The following is an 18434-nucleotide window of genomic DNA, read 5'->3' on the forward strand; positions in this document are numbered from 1 at the left end:
TTTCGCATTCATGAAGTCTTTATAGGAACCCTGTTTTCGGTGTCCCTGACTGCTTTCTTGGTTTTGGGTTTGAGTATTACCTCCCGAACCACCGGAACCACTGGTGTTCAATTGAGACATAGCAGCTGCCACCGCGGCGGTAACAGCTGCCTGAAATACCACGGGGTCAATTTCAGGAGGAGATGGTGGCGGAGGGTTGTTGGTCTTTTAGCTGGGTCTCTTTCTCGGAGGCATCTTGATCTAAAAAGATCAGGAAAGAGAGGACCATAAGTCCTCCGAATTGATTTAAGAGATATGGAACTGGGGATGTCTCATCAAGACAGATATAACATTATATTAAGTGATAAAGTAAGAGAGAGTTATCAAAGCAGATAATTTATCGCTTGAGGAATAATCAAGGAACAACGCTTGAATGAGGATTTCTATAAAGGATTGACTCGAGAAATACTCCCATAGTATTTCATGATTCGCTGCAACGATGACTCGTTGTTTGGGGTATTGGGTAAGTTTTAGGTATGCTGTGTACCACAGTCACTCCCAAGCACATGTTGGACGTGTCTCGAATGAATATAGTTGGCCAGGCTATATTGATCCTAGACACGACTACATAACTGCCCAGGTTTAACCGCAGCGTACAACACCCATTTACTTATGTTTTGTTCTACTTGTAGTCACGGATCTCGACGGTTCGGTATACTTGTATACTTTTGAAAATACTTATATTTTGAAGGATACTTTTAGTTCAGAGCACTTAGGCCCTTTAATGTTTATAGTCTTATACCATGTAAGGTTTGGTATACTCATTTCACTATAAACAAGGGCTCTGATACCAATCTGTCACACCCCGAAAACCGAAGGCGGAAACATATCCGGGGTCGACTCCACGTTGAGTATCAAATCCAATGCACATAGTAAGCAAAGTAAACAACCGTTACATTATAGATATAAAATTTTACATTTGTTTCAAAAGTAAATTGTACAAGTGTGATACATAGTATATATGAAAAAAAGTAAGACGTGTCTTCTACGCACTCCGTCTTCGCCAAAACAGATCATCGGGTACCTGTCTAATGCTGACCTGAGAATACAAGCGGTTTGAAAATCAGCATAAAGCTAATGAGTTCATAAGATGTTTGTTTTCAGAAAAATGTACTAGTTTCCTTTAGTTTTCTGAAAAGGTTTGTTATCTAAGAAAATCCCATATTTTCTTATGTAAAATATTTTAGTTATCATTTATTACCAATTCGATTACATGTTATATGTTACCCCAGGAAAATCCCATATTTTCCTAAATGCAAGACCGGTTGAAAATCACAGAGTATATTTTAATACATAAAACTATATATTTAAAATCATGGGATTACTATCCCGAACTAGATATAAGATAGTTTGATATACACGAATCTACAGATAGAAATTGTTTGAAAACCATGGGACTACCATCACGTACTAGATACAAGATAGTTTGATACACATGAAAATATGGATAAATATAGATTCAAAAAACCATGGGTCTACCATCCCGGACTAGATATATATTGAAAACCATGGGACTATCCTCCCGTACTAGATATACATTCAAAACCATGGGACTACCATCCTGTACAAGATATAGATTGAAATCATGGGAATATCATCCCATACTAGATATAAGTTGAAAAACATGGGATTACCATCTCGTACTAGATATACACTCTAACCATGGGACTAGCATCCCGCACTAGAAATGTAATATATATATATATATACATATATATATATATATATATATATATGTATATATATATATATATATATATATATATATATATATATATATATATATATATATACTGAAAACCATAGGAATAACATCCCGTACCAGATACAAAATCAATAGGCTGAAAACCATGGGACTATCATCCCGTACTAGATATAAAATCTTTAGATAGAAAATAGATATGAAATTGAATCAAAACCAAAACCAAACTGTGAATAAACTTATATTAATACGTATAGTGAGTCGGGTAACCATGCTGATACGACAACGAGACCTCCTTGACGCTTCTCAGATGTCGGACGATATCCAGTATTTGTCACCCCAAGCGTGCCCGCCTAACTGTAGCTAGCAGTTAAGGTGTGGGATTGTCAGTACCGAATAGATCTATTCACAAATTCCACGCTCTCCCTCCAGCAGACTCTGGTTACACTTCCGGGGAGGATTTACTGATAACCCGAAGGGTAATGACGAAACTCACAAGCTTGTACTAAATTATTCACGAAGTTCTCATACGATATCAAACATACTAAACGTTATGAAACAAGATACAGTGAATACAAATATATACAATGAAATTATCTAGCAATACATTCTAAATGAAATAGAGATAAACTGAATCAGACATAGTTTATCTAATAACTTTACATATATCAGTATGTGTTTAAACAAGAACTAAAGAACCCCAAATTATTCCCATAATAATTTGACTAGTTTGATTGTTTCCTTAACAGAAATTCATATTGTTGTAGTTGATAAATTATCCCTTATGCTCAACATAATACATAAGGGGTAAAGATATTTATAAGTTTGCCAGATATTTATTGAAATACATCAATTTAAGGTTTTGAAAAAATTTCTATTTTTGCTTGTATCCCCCCCCTGAAAACATTGAAAAACCATTGAAAAAGAGTAGGGGTATGAACTCACCGGATGCAGAATGTGTCGATTAGGATGCTAAACGTCGAATCGAGGCTTGAATACGTGTGAGGTTCCTATGTAATATTAAATAATACACAAATATATCTATTTAGATTTTAAAACACTAATTAGATATGATAATACACTCCAATGAGCGAAAACACTTCAAATCAAGTGTTTGGAGTGACCTGGGTGACATCTACGGACGTATATGGCTTGGATAACGAGTTTGGACTTTAATAGTAAACTCCTTAGGGAGTTTATGGCCCTAAGACCATAAAAATATGAGTTCACGGCCGTGAACTCATGAATGTGAGGTTTTATGGTGCCAAATGGTAAGATAACACTTAAGAAATGTTGGGATGAATTTATCTAAAGCTTAAGAATGAATTAAGTCACCAATAACACCATCAAAGGGAGTTTACGGCCCTAAACATGGAGTTTACAGCCGTAAGCTCCTATACCCCTTTTATATTGATGATTTGGTGGCTTTAGATCAATCACATGTGATTCAAACTAATTTTACAAGCCTTAGAATGACGTTTAGGGCACCATTTGACATGTTTTTATGAGTTTACGGCCCTGGAACTATTTCTTGGGGAGTTATGGCCGTGAACTCTTAAATGAGAGGATTTCATCATGTTTAAGGTCTCCAAACTAATTTTAGTTGGTTCTAGGATTTATTCCAATGCTAATGGTGTGTTTACATGGCTTTTAAACACTTGTTTTTGAGTTTACTCTCCATGAATGAGGAGTTTACGGCCCAAGCATGTTCTTGGGCAGTAAACTCAAGTTTACTCCTCAAAATTCATGTTTAGGGTGTTCTAAGTCCAAAATGGTAAGCCATATAGTCGTATCTAAGTCCCAAATTTGGTTTGGATGGGTTTAAAGGCATAAAAACCCTCTTATTATGTGTTTACGGCCCAAGCATGCTCCTTGGTCTTAAGTCGTTAAGACCTTAACTCATATCACAGATCTGGACTCCATAGAGACTCTTACTCCATAAAGTCTGTGACTTTAAGCGTTTGCATGGTTGATCAAGTCACAAAAACCCAAAACTCTCACTCTATTATCTCAAAAGGCTCATATCTCATGCATGGGTTGATTCAAACATCCAAGTCTTGATTTTTATGACTCTACACCACTTAAGATACTCAAAGGAGCTAATAATAAACTCTGGAGCTTAATATCTCATCAAGTCTTCAACTTCGGGAAAGCTGATAATAAACCGTAAAATGATGCACAAAACAAAAGAGTGAGAAAGCTTTGAGCTTTATACCTCAACATGAAGCTTCAAACTCAGATAAGCTCAAATCCAAAGCCTAGAATCCCACTCATTCTTCTTCAAGGCTCCTTCTTCACTCCAAAGAAACAAAATATCACTGAATAGCTCCTAAATGGACACAAAAGATCAATGGACGAGTATTTAGGGTTTGAGAAGGTGATTGTCTGAGTCAATCTTATTATTTATATATGGACACCCCCCATTTATGGTTTTCATTCAGTGCCTAGTACGCCCAGCGTATCCTCTGGTTGGAGGAGATTCGGGAGGCCTAGCAGGAGGGAATGAAAGAGGAAAATCGGAAGAGAGAGCGTATTGTGGGTCAGGTTTCCTCCTTCGACATTGATAGCTGGGGATTGTTGACTCTTAACCATAGGGTGTGGGTACCATATCATGGAGGTGTGCGTCAAGTATTGATGGAGGAGGCACACAAATCCAAGTTCTGTATCCATCACGGGCCGACGAAGACGTACATAGATCTTTGTCTTGATTATTAGTGGCCCTATATGAAGAGGGACATAGCTTGGTTTGTGAAGAGGTGCCTGACCTGAAGGAAGGTCAAGGATGAGTACCAGAGACCTCACGGCAAGGTCCAGCCGTTGGATATCCCGCTGTGGAAATGGGAGGATATTACTATGGATTTTATCACATAGCTTCCCAGGACTGCACGACGGGTAGATTCAGTCTGGGTCATCGTTGATCAATTGACCAAGAGCGCCCATTTTATTTCGATTAAGGAGAGGATTTCGGCCGAGAAGTTGGTCGAAATCTATATTAGGGAGGTAGTGGCGCGACACGGGGTGCTAGTTTCAGTGATTTATGACAGGGATGTGCGGTCCACTTCCAGATTTTGGAAGAAGTTTCAGAACGAGCAGACCATCCAGTCTCTAGAGGATATGCTGTGGGCGTGTGTTTTAGATTTTGGAGGTAGTTGGGATACTTACCTTCTGTTGGCGGAGTTCTCCTATAATAATAGCTATCATGCGAGTATCAACCATTCTCCCTTCAAAATGTTGTATGGGAGGAAGTGTAGTACCCCGATATGCTGGGGTGAGGTTGGTCAGAGGGTTATGCGGAGTACCGAGGTGGTACTCAAGACGACGGAGAGGATCCAACAGGTTCGGAGCAGGCCTCAGACTACTAAGATTCGGCAGAAAATTTATGCCGACAAGCGTCTATCGAACCTGGAGTTCCAGGTCGGGGATATGGTGCTACTGAAAGTGTCGCCTTGGAAGGGCAACATTTGATTCAGGAAGCGGGGCAAGCTGGGCCCCAGGTATATTGGACCCTTCAGTGTAGTAGCCTTGGTGGGCAACGTGGCATATAGGTTGGATCTGTCAGCCGAACTCAGACAGATACATAGCACTTTTGACGTCTCCCAGTTGCGGAAGTTTCTGGTGGACAATTTGGCAGTAGTGCCATTAGAGAATATTTAGGTGGATAACAAAATGAATTACATCGAGCGACCAGTGGCAATCCTTGACAGGAAATCGAAGGATCTGAGGAACAAGAGAGTGGAGATGGTTAAGGTGCAGTGGCGGCATGGCAAGGGCTCGGAATGGACTTGGCAACCGGAGGATGAGATGATGAAGCATTACCTCGAGCATTTTCAGGACCGAGCAACAGACTTTGAGGACGAAGTCTAAGATAAATGGGGGAGATTTGTAACAACTGATTCCTGGTATGCCTTCAATTCAAGTATTTATTATGTTTTCTCTGGGACTCGACGAGTTGTAGGCCCAACTCGTTGAGTGGAGTCGTGATCCGCAAGAAGTTTAACTAGTCTACTTGACGAGTCGAGGGACCGACTCGGCGAGTAGACACTTTTTGAGTAAAGCCCTAAATTGAGGGTTTTCACCCTATTTAAACACATTATAACCCCTCAACTCAGCCCCATCGTCCAGAGAAAACTCTAACTCAAAATCCTAGCCTTGTTTGAGTGTTCTAAGGTCATTTTGTGCATTTTGGTGGTTTGTGAAGCCTGAGTAGAGGAAAGGAGCTTGGGCGTTCAAGTGGGAGCTTGGAGATCCAGAAATTTTGTTCCATTTCCAGCTCATTTAAGGTAAAAAGCTCCTATCTTGATCTTCCATGTAAATAATCATCTTTAGGTCTTGGATCTTGGTATATTTAGGGCTTTCTAATCCATTTTCGAGTTATGAAGTGTAATATGAAGTTATGACTTCAGATCTGGGGCCATTAGGGGTCTTTATGGCATAAAGATGCCAACTTTGTTGCCATAAACACCCCATGCATCTTGTAGACCATCTTTTATGGCTTTTTGAGCTAAAGATCTCGTGCATGTGCACCAAGCTTGAGACTTTATGTGTAAAATGGACATTAGGAGGCTAGAACTATAGTTCTTAGGTGTTAAGACCCATTTAAACAGACTATATAGTAATGGTCAAGGATGGACTCGGCGAGTCATTCTTTGAACTTGGCAAGTCCGGTTGTAATGACCACCAAATCCCTTTTCTCGAAGGACCAGATGATAGTGTGGAAGGTTCCCAAGTTGTTTAAGCTCATAAGGGACCTGGGAATCATGGGACTCGACGAGTGTTAGAACACACTCGGCAAGTCCTAGGAAATCTCCCAATCTTTGAAGATGGACTCGACAAGTTGTTCTTAAAACTCGGCGAGTCATAGACTGGATGCATTCTTATGCTGAAGATGAACTCGACAAGTCAAGGAAGAACTCGCCGAGTCGATTGAAGATTGACTGAAGTATTGTTGAAGGTGAAATCATCGAGCTCTTTCTAGACTTGACGAGTGGGGACGAGTTTGTAGTATTTCTTGGAAGAAGGGACTCGACAAGTTGGCGAACCAACTCGGCAAATCTGGTTAACCAAAGAGTTAACTTGACCATGGTTTGACTTTGACTTTGATTTAGATTCAAGTTGATCCTTGTAGGGGTTGTGAGTACAAGTTGATAACTTCAAAGGGTTGTCGTGTAGAGACTGAGGAGTCGAGGAGAGCCGACTTTCACACCAAGGACAATGCAGACACTACACAACATCGAGGTGAGTTACCTTCCAATAGAAGTGGGCCTAAGGCACCAAGGCCGACCCACTACTAGTTGATTACAGTTGATATGATTGTCTTTATGATAGTTTTTTGGTTTTCTATTACTTGATATGTTCTATGTGCCTGTATGCTATGTTTTATGTGATAATGTAGTTGGAGGGTAATAGTCCCCCAATCGGTTGTTAGGACCGAAGGGTAGGTCGGACACCCCAGATATGTCTGACAGCACGTTTATGATATGTTGTTATGTCATAGTAGTAGGGGGTGAAAAAGTCCCCGTGACCGGGTGAGATAGACCGGAGGGTAGGCAGGCACCCCAGAATGGCCTGACATGGGTAGTTAGCACCCCATAATGGCTTGACATGGGTAGTCAGCACCCCGAAATGGCTTGACATGGGTAGGTCGGGCACCCCAGAATTGCCTGGAAGCATGTATGATTGTATGGTGTGTGGTATGATGGGGGAACTCACTAAGCTTTGTACTTACAGTTTCAGTTTTGGTTTTAGGTACCTCTTCATCCAAGGGGAAGGAGCCAGCAGCGTAACAGAGCATCACACACATACATGATTTCTGCATTGAGTTTCTAGGATTATACTCGGATGAGTTCAAAACTCTTAGATCGTTTAGATCTTTCACAAGTATGATAAAAGAATTCTAACAACTTAAGAATAAATTAAGAACGAACACAGAACATAATCAAATATGAGCTTATGATTCAAAACTGAGTCACGCCTCAGCAGAGCTCGATGAAGAACTTCCGTTATAGAGGCGAGCTAGGGTTTACAAAACATTGAATACGAAAACAATGAAAGCTCTACCTTCTAAGTCTGCATGCATGCAACGTATATACTAAACCCTAATGAAAAATAATGCACGGCTGGATAGGCCCAATACCGGCAACTAAACTAGGCAATGGACCGAGCCCATGACGCAATACACTAGACTCAACAATCTCCCCCTTTGCGTCAAATGAGGTGAGAAGTTATTTCTTCTGGGCAGGTCTCACAGTTTTTATAACTTTAAACAATTTAGGAATAATGGCGAGAAGAGTCTGTCGGAAAAGAATGTACCACCTCAGCATGTCGACGAACAAATTTTTATCAGCAGCAGTGTTCTGGTCGCACCTTTGTATGATTTCCAATATATGCTTGAGACAGGATGTCGAGAAAAGGTGTTTGTCAACAAGAGCGAACATGCACTTTTGACCTTCGCCCCTAAGAAACATTACTGTGTGATACTTGGAATCAATCTTCCCCTTGATCATGGAATTAACATTGCCAGCTCTGCCCATCGGTTTGATCGTTGGTCGCTTGTGTATGGCAGATGCAATTTCCTGGTCCATCTTCGCTACCTCATGTATGTAGCAAACAAGCATACTCTTGACATGATCAATAATTGGCTGAAACTCCTGAGGATTTAACAAAAGTATATTGTTGAGGAGTATCCAGTCATGGGGGTTGAGGTTCGGTAGATCAGCAAAGGAAAAATGGTGAACAGAGCCTTCGGTTCATCTAGTCACTCTGAACTTGACATTGATGAATTTCCATGCTGAAGAGGGCTTCATCACCTTGACGGTGGTTATCTTCTTCAAACTCCATGAATAGTATTGAGGTTGAGCAAACTCCAAGTAAAACTCTAACAGATCCCTATCTACCTTCGGGTCTGGAGATGGAATGGCAGCAGTGAAGTTGAAACAATGGAAGACAAATGCCTTTCTAGTGATTGACATATCGAACTGTGTATCCCTGGAGTTGTCAAGGCTGAATGGCATTATTGGTTCAGCCATAGAACAGCTGGCTCGTCAATTGCACACCTCTGAAATGATTCTTTAGTCCATTCAGGGAACATGGCCTTTTTCTTTTCAAGGAGCTCCGCCTCCTTTCGCTTCTGTTCTATCTCAGCTCGCTCCTTCATAGAAATTTCTTCAGTTTGTTTTTCTGAAGAATCAACCTTTGGGACAGGTTTCCTGGTACTTCAACGTAGACATCATCTTCGTTGTCTGTATCATCTTCACCGATTTTCTTCTTGTTCTTATCCTTATTACTGACCGAAGCTTCATTACCCTTCGGTTCAGCAGCTGGCTTGGAGGTAGACGGAGGAGGTTGATTTTGTTGGATAAGGTGTCTAAGTCCATAACTATTTCGGGCTTGCACTTGACCCGACCCGGCATGGTCCATTTGGGTTGCATGGCACCATGCAATTGGATAGACTAAATGAGAGAAATAACACATGGAGATTATTAATATATTATTAGTTCTAATATATTAATAATATTATTTGATTAGTTGATCAAAGAATTAATTTGGAATTAATAAAGTGATCAAAGGATAACTAATTAAATATATGGGTTGATTATGTAAATCATCCATATCTTGTATAGTGGGCTAAGAGGCTCCATGGATTATCAAGTTGGGTTCTACCCATAGGATGCTCCATGGATGCTCCATGGGAGTTACAAACCCATGGGTCATGGAAATGAAGAGTCATGACACATTAGGGTTTACATGGTGTAACCCTAGATGTGACAACACTATATAAGAAGCATATTCTCCACCAAAATCGGTTACACTAAGAAACTAGAGGGCTTGGCCGATTTTGAGAAGTGTGTGTTATCTCAAGAGTCTTTCCAAGAGCATTTGGTGTTGTGTGAAGCATTTGAGGCATCACACTTGGGGTGCTAGGCTCACAAGGTTTCAAGGAACACAAGCAACAACAAGGTAAGTTATTCTATCTATGATTCAAGTTAAAATTGTTCTCCATGTATGCTAGATAGGAATATAACCTTGGAATTCAACTTTGCATGATAATTAGACAAACATAGATCCAAGGTTATTAGGGTTGCATGTACACTTAGGAAGTGTTAGAATGCTCAAAACCCATCAGTGGTATCAGAGCCTAGGCTTGTTTGTTTGTTATTTGTGCTTAAAAGTTGAAGAAAGTCGAAAATCTTGCTGTCTGACTGATGGACTCGGCGAGTCCATGGGGAGGACTCGTCGAGTTCACTTGTATCTTCAACCTACTCGGCGAGTAGGTTTATGCACTCGGCGAGTAGGGTCGACAGAGTGCAGAATTTCGACTTGAGTTGCTGGAAATGGATTACAATCATTACCCTAAAATGTTTTGGTACTTGAAAACTTGTTTTAGAAGGTGTAATGTCTTTTCTAACTCATTTACAACAACTAGTTATCAAAATTACAAAGATTAAATGTGATTTTGATTCTTGAAAGTGTTCATATTCATATTCTTGTTCTTATGATGTTTAGATGATCATAGGAATTATTTGTAACCTATGTGGTAGATTAATTCATGATCATAATGTGTTTTAATGGAGTCCATAACTTGTCCTCAAGTTATGGAAAACCAAAAGTCTCTTGGATTAAAAACCATTAAAAGAACACAAGAGTTAGGAAAAATGAAAAGTCCTCATTTTATTACTCTATTAAACTCATAAGTTACAAGAAATGAAAAGTTTTGAAAGTTTACAAAACTTGCCCTCAAGTTTTGGAACAAGTAAAGTTAAGTTAAAACTTTAGTTCCAACCCCTAGAATTTTAAAAGTTAAAATTCAACCCTTATACTTATATTATTATGATTTAATAATTATATATATATATATATATGTATAAGAACAAAGTCTTCTTACCGCTAGTGCGCCTCATTCACGAAGCCGGTCTATAAGGTGGGTATAAGGTTGTTGCCTATAAAATGGTGACTTAATGGGTGTCCACTCTCACCCACCGCTTGCTTGATCGGTGGAGGGTCGTTAGCCGAACGGGTAAGACAAGGACTTATTAACTCTCATTCAAAGTATGATGAATATTATAAAGTAACTAAATGTTTTATTAAATTCCCAATCTTAGTTACTTTAGGAAAAATGTGAATAAGGTGCTATTCCATGAAATTACACTTTACACTTTGATTAAGTCGTTGGTGGAGCGTGTGTGGTTAACCGGCACACTAACTTGGACTTAACAAGGTAGGTAAAGGGTGACTTAGGGTTTATTATAGTATCGATGGAGCGTGTGTGGTTAACCGGCACATCGATTGAGTGATAAACTTTAAGGGTACCAAGTGATTTGCATGGTTACTTCACACCTCGTTTTGTGATCCTTGGTATCCCAGTCACAAAACTTGGAGGGCACACTCGAGATTGAAACATGCCTTTGAAAAGTTCATTGAATCTCAAAGAATCTAGGAATTTCTAAGAACCATTCAAAAACCTAATACTAAAAATATTGCGGTTTTCGTGGTGGAAATTGGTGAATCGTCATTCACCTACCTTTCAAATATGATATAGCTTAGATTACAGCATACCTCTTCTAATTTATATTATATTGGGATTGGATCCTAGCCTTAATATTACATTTGGGTGTTTTATTAAGGACTCTCTTATATCTAAACTAATCTTGTTCTCTTTTCTTCAGATGTCTTTCAACAATGCTTCTGGCTCTAATCCTAATGGCTCCTTTACCCTTATGAACTTGTGTGGGAAAGTCACCTTTGATGGATCCAACTTCAATGAGTGGATCAGAAACATCAGGATGATTACCCGCTACGAGGACAAAGAATATGTTCTTGACAAGGAGCTTAAGGAGATTGATGAGTCCACTGCAACTCCTCAGGAGATCGCTGAATTTCGGGCCCATGAAAGGGATGCTACGAAAGTGGCTTGCATCATGATGGCCACGATGACAGCGGAACTCCAAAAGTCTTATGAGGATTTCTACCCTTATGAAATGCACCAAGATTTGATGGAAAGATACCATCAAAGTGCAAGACAAGAGAGGTATGAAATCATCTGCTCCATGATAACAACCATGATGAAGGACGGGGAATCCGTCACGAGTCACATGCAGAAAATGCAAAGGTATGTGGATCGTTTGCTGAAGCTTAATGTGAACTTCCCGGAGGATCTTGCAATAGATATTATTTTGCATTCCTTACCATCGTGCTATGATCAATTCCGCATGACATATCACATGAACAAGGAAGAAGTCACCCTCAGCAAACTTCAGGGACTTCTCAAGACCGCAGAATCAGGTCTGAAGGGGAAGTCGGTTGCTATCACTCCTACTCAAAACTCTACTCCGGTTTTGGCAATCGGGAAAAGTCGAGGGAGGAAGAGAAAGAGCTCTTCTAAGGGTACCAAGGCTCGGACCCTTGATGGCTCTTCTTCAAGTGGAACCAAGAAAGGTTTCATTACTCCTTCTTCTTACCCAAAAGAGGCTGAATGCTTCTATTGCCATGTAAAATCTCATTGGAAGCGGAACTGCCCAAAATACCAGCAAGATGTGAAGGATGGGAAAGGTAAACCCAACCATGCAGGTATTTACACTATCATTTCTAATAACTCACCCCATTCTAATTCTTGGGTCCTTGATACCGGGTGTGGTATTCATATTTGTTGTGACTTGTAGGGACTAAGAAGAAGTGAGGATGTGGAGCAAGGAAGGATAAACTTGATCATGGGGAATAGGAAAGCTATACCTGTTACCAAGATTGGAGTTTATACTTTATCGCTAAGTAGTGGGTTTAGTTTAGATTTGAATAAATGTTGTTACTCGCCAGGAATGGCAAGAAATATTATTTCCTTTCATGCTTTGTACAAACAAGGGTTTACCTTTTCATTTAATAATGAAGTTGGTTCTATTGATGCTTTCTTTAATAATGTTCTTTATTTTAAAGCATTACCTTGTGATGGTGTGTATGAAGCTGTATCTGTTGTAGATAACTTAGGAAATAATGTTTTGTGTATTGATTCTACTAATAATAACTTGGATAAAGCATCATTATGGCATTGTCGTCTTGGACATATAAGCAAGAAGCGCATAGGCCAACTCCAAAACGATGGAGTCTTGGAGTCGTTTGACCTAAAGTCAGATGATAGTTGCGAATCATGCTTACTTGGAAAAATGACAAAGTCACCCTTCACAGGTTCGTGTGAGAGGGGTGAAGGTTTGTTGGACCTTATACACACGGATGTGTGTGGACCATTCAAACATGCCACAAGGGATGCTAATCGTTATTATTTGACTTTTACTGATGATTATAGTAGATATGGGTATGTCTACTTGATCAAGCATAAGTCAGAGACTTTCAAGAGGTTTAAGGAATTTAAACAGGAAGTCGAGAATCAATTGGGCAGGAACATTAAGATGCTTCGATCCGATCGTGGTGGTGAGTATCTTAGTTCATAGTTCCTCGACTATCTAAGGGAATGTGGGATAGTCTCACAATTGACACCTCCCAGGACACCACAGTTGAATGGTGTGGCTGAGAGGCGTAATCGAACCTTGTTAGATATGGTTCGTTCCATGATGAGTCGAGCTACGCTACCAATCTCATTCTGGGGGTATGCCTTAGAGATTGCCGCCCATATTCTTAATCTAGTCCCTACAAAGAAAGTTGCCAAAGCTCCTCACGAGATGTGGACTGGTAAAGTACCTAAACTAGACCACATCAAGATTTGGGGTTGTGAGGCTTTCGTGAGACGCGAGACTCATGATAAGCTCGAACCTCGAAGTGAGAGGTGTATTTTCATCGGTTACCCACAGCAATCCTTTGGTTACCTCTTCTACAGACCTAGTGACAATGTAGTCTTTGTAGCAAGAAGAGGAGTCTTTCGAGAAAGAGAGTTTATAAGCCAAGGAGACAGTGGGAGGCAAATTGATCTTGAAGAAATTCAAGAATCAAGCGGTGAAGGAACTTCAAACTCTAGCCCTCAACTTGAAGAGGAAACTCCTGTTGAGCCAATTGACAAATCTGTACCTCTGAGACGTTCCACGAGAGTTAGGAGTGCACCTGAGCATTACTATGGATTCCATATTACTGCAGAAGGTGAGACACTTATTAGTGATGGGACACTAGTAAGTCAAGATGACCCTAACAGCTACGAGGAAGCCATGGCAGGCCCCGAGTCTGCTAAATGGAAAGAGGCTATGGATAGCGAGATACAATCCATGTATGACAATCAAGTTTTGGAACTTGGTTGAAAATGTACCAGGTCGTAAGACAGTAGGGTGCAAATGGGTCTTCAAGAAGAAGACCGACATGGATGGTAAAGTACACACTTATAAGGCTAGACTGGTTGCAAAGGGCTTCTCTTAAATTCCTGGAGTGGATTATGACGAGACCTTTTCTCCGGTAGCCAAGATTAAGTCTATTCGGGTTCTGTTAGCCACAGCTGCATTTCATGATTATGAAATATGGCAGATGGATGTCAAAACCGCTTTCCTTAATGGAAAGTTGGCTGAAGATGTTTACATGAGTCAGCCAGAGGGTTTTGTCAGCAACGAGTACCCTAATAGAGTGTGTAAGCTTGAGAAATCCATTTATGGATTGAAGCAAGCACCTCGCAGATGGAATCTTTGCTTTGATGAAAAGGTCAAGGAATTTGGCTTTTCTAGAAGTGAAGATGAATCTTGTGTGTATGTCAAGGCTAGTGGGACTATAGTTAGCTTTTTGGTATTGTATGTGGATGACATACTACTCATAGGAAACGACATTCCAACCCTGCAGGAAGGAAAGTCCTGGCTTGGGAAGTGTTTCGCTATGAAGGACCTTGGTGAAGCTGCCTATATTTTAGGGATAAGGATCTTGAGAGATCGGAGTAAAAGACTAATTGGACTTAGTTAGAGTACCTACTTGGATAAGGTGCTGAAGAGATTCAGCATGCAGGATTCCAAGAAAGGAGAGTTACCCATCCAGAGTAACACCAGATTGAGTAAGACACGAAGCCCTAGCACTGAGGCTGAGATAGCAGAAATGAGTCGAACACCTTATGCTTCGGCTGTAGGATCGATCATGTATGCTATGACGTGTACTCGACTAGATGTAGCTTTTGCCTTGAGCATGGTTAGCAGGTATCAGGCGAACCCTGGCAAGGCACACTGGACTGCGGTAAAGAATATCCTCAAGTACCTACGGAGGACTAAGGACTGGGTTCTTACCCTCGGTGGGAGTGATGACTTGAGAGTTGTAGGGTATAGTGATGCTAGCTTCCAGACTGATAGGGATAATTTCCGCTCTTAGTCGGGCTGGGTCTTTACCCTAAACGGAGGAGCAATTTCTTGGAAGAGTTCCAAGCAAGAGACAGTGGCAGATTCTACTTGTGAATCAGAGTATATTGCAGCTAGCGAGGCAGCAAAAGAGGCGATATGGCTGAAGAACTTCATTGGAGACCTTGGAGTTGTACCAGCTATTAAAGAGCCAATGGAAATTTTCTGTGATAGTGAAAGTGCTGTTGCCTTAGCCAAGGAACCAAGGGATCACGGGAGATCCAGACACATCGACAGAAAATACCATTTCATTAGATATCAGATCGAAGAAGGACACCTCGTGGCAAAGAGGGTATCATCAGATGAGAATCCGGCAGATCCCCTCACAAAGGGACTGACTCGGGTTAAGCATCTTCAGCATGCTCGGAGCATAGGGCTGAAGGATGATATTAGATTTAGTAGTTAGACAACCCAGAAATTTGTAAAGTGTAATTGACATTAGATGATGAATAAAAGATGTTTTATTTATGAGTAAAGTGTTGCTATCTCTTGTTGATCGTTTACTATATTTCTTTTGCATGTTTTGACTTCCAGAATAATTTTGTTTGGTATAACATATTATTCAAACCTCCACAGTCGGTCATATGTTGGAAGTAGATATGAATCAAGACTGTCATGGTTGGTTGTAGAGGTCTTGGACAAGGCTACAACAATCATGAGTGCTCATAAGTTCTGAGCATTGGACTCAACCCACGCTCACTGGAATCACTTCATGGAATTCTGTCTCGAGTGATCGTGAGACGGTAATATCATATAAGTCTTCAAACCTAGAGATATGATTTGTTACTTACAAGTTGGTTATGCATTGACTATACGAAACCGCATTGGTAACTCGATGTTATAAAATGTACTTTTGTGTGTAATTCAATGAGTGGTAGAACAAACATATGAGTCGAAGTTTATCTGTTCCTTCTTGGATTAGAAGCTGATATCTGGGCCCCTCGATGATTTTGTTTTGACCCATGTACCGGGCCCGGTCAGAACTAAGTTGATGTGTTCAATTAAGTTCTATGTCAAACAAATCGGAAATCGGGAAACAAATGCTGGACAATAAGCAAGACAATGTTCCATGTATTTGTCCGGCTGATATCTAGAACGAAGGATTATATGGTCACTTATCTTAAATGGCGTACCATCATCTTCTCAGTTCCGAGAGACCTTGAAAGAGCTACGATTGCCGGTCGGTTCCTGAAGTACTAGAGATATAGTTATTAGACTTATCCAAGTGGGAGACTGTTGGATAAGGTGTCTAAGTCCATAACTATTTCGGGCTTGTACTTGACCCGACCCGGCATGGTCCATTTGGGTTGCATGGCACCATGCAATTGGATAGACTAAATGAGAGAAATAACACTTGGAGATTATTAATATATTATAAGTTCTAATATATTAATAATATTATTTGATTAGTTGATCAAAGAATTAATTTGGAATTAATTAAGTGATCAAAGGATAACTAATTAAATATATGGGTTGATTATGTAAATCATCCATATCTTGTATAGTGGGCTAAGAGGCTCCATGGATTATCAAGTTGGGTTCTACCCATAGGATGCTCCATGGATGCTCCATGGGAGTTACAAACCCATGGGTCATGGAAATGAAGAGTCATGACACATTAGGGTTTACATGGTGTAACCCTAGATGTGACAACACTATATAAGAAGCATATTCTCCACCAAAATCGGTTACACTAAGAAACTAGAGGGCTTGGCCGATTTTGAGAAGTGTGTGTTATCTCAAGAGTCTTTCCAAGAGCATTTGTTGTTGTGTGAAGCATTTGAGGCATCACACTTGGGGTGCTAGGCTCACAAGGTTTCAAGGAACACAAGCAACAACAAGGTAAGTTATTCTATCTATGATTCAAGTTAAAATTGTTCTCCATGTATGCTAGATAGGAATATAACCTTGGAATTCAACTTTGCATGATAATTAGACAAACATAGATCCAAGGTTATTAGGGTTGCATGTACACTTAGGAAGTGTTAGAATGCTCAAAACCCATCAGTGGTATCAGAGCCTAGGCTTGTTTGTTTGTTATTTGTGCTTAAAAGTTGAAGAAAGTCGAAAATCTTGCTGTCTGACTGATGGACTCGGCGAGTCCATGGGGAGGACTCGTGGGGACGAGTTTGTAGTATTTCTTGGAAGAAGGGACTCGACAAGTTGGCGAACCAACTCGGCAAATCTGGTTAACCAAAGAGTTAACTTGACCATGGTTTGACTTTGACTTTGATTTAGATTCAAGTTGACCCTTGTAGGGGTTGTGAGTACAAGTTGATAACTTCAAAGGGTTGTCGTGTAGAGACTGAGGAGTCGAGGAGAGCCGACTTTCACACCAAGGACAATGCAGACACTACACAACATCGAGGTGAGTTACCTTCCAATAGAAGTGGGCCTAAGGCACCAAGGCCGACCCACTACTAGTTGATTACAGTTGATATGATTGTCTTTATGATAGTTTTTTGGTTTTCTATTACTTGATATGTTCTATGTGCCTGTATGCTATGTTTTATGTGATAATGTAGTTGGAGGGTAATAGTCCCCCAATCGGTTGTTAGGACCGAAGGGTAGGTCGGACACCCCAGATATGTCTGACAGCACGTTTATGATATGTTGTTATGTCATAGTAGTAGGGGTGAAATAGTCCCCGTGACCGGGTGAGATAGACCGGAGGGTAGGCAGGCACCCCAGAATGGCCTGACATGGGTAGTTAGCACCCCATAATGGCTTGACATGGGTAGTCAGCACCCCGAAATGGCTTGACATGGGTAGGTCGGGCACCCCAGAATTGCCTGGAAGCATGTATGATTGTATGGTATGTGGTATGATGGGGGAACTCACTAAGCTTTGTACTTACAATTTCAGTTTTGGTTTCAGGTACCTCTTCATCCAAGGGCAAGGAGCCAGCAGCGTAACAGAGCATCACACACATACATGATTTCTGCATTGAGTTTCTAGGATTATACTCGGATGAGTTCAAAACTCTTAGATCGTTTAGATCTTTCACAAGTATGATAAAAGAATTCTAACAACTTAAGAATAAATTAAGAACGAACACAGAACATAATCAAATATGAGCTTATGATTCAAAACTGAGTCACGCCTCAGCAGAGCTCGATGAAGAACTTCCGCTATAGAGGCGAGCTAGGGTTTACAAAACATTGAATACGAAAACAATGAAAGCTCTACCTTCTAAGTCTGCATGCATGCAACGTATATACTAAACCCTAATGAAAAATAATGCACGGCTGGATAGGCCCAATACCGGCAACTAAACTAGGCAATGGACCGAGCCCATGACGCAATACACTAGACTCAACAATCTCCCCCTTTGCGTCAAATGAGGTGAGAGATTATTTCTTCTGGGCAGGTCTCACAGTTTTTATAACTTTAAACAA

Source organism: Lactuca serriola, chromosome 5 (assembly GCF_051521515.1).
Source record: "Lactuca serriola cultivar US96UC23 chromosome 5, Lser_US96UC23_V15, whole genome shotgun sequence".
Lineage (NCBI taxonomy): Eukaryota > Viridiplantae > Streptophyta > Magnoliopsida > Asterales > Asteraceae > Lactuca > Lactuca serriola.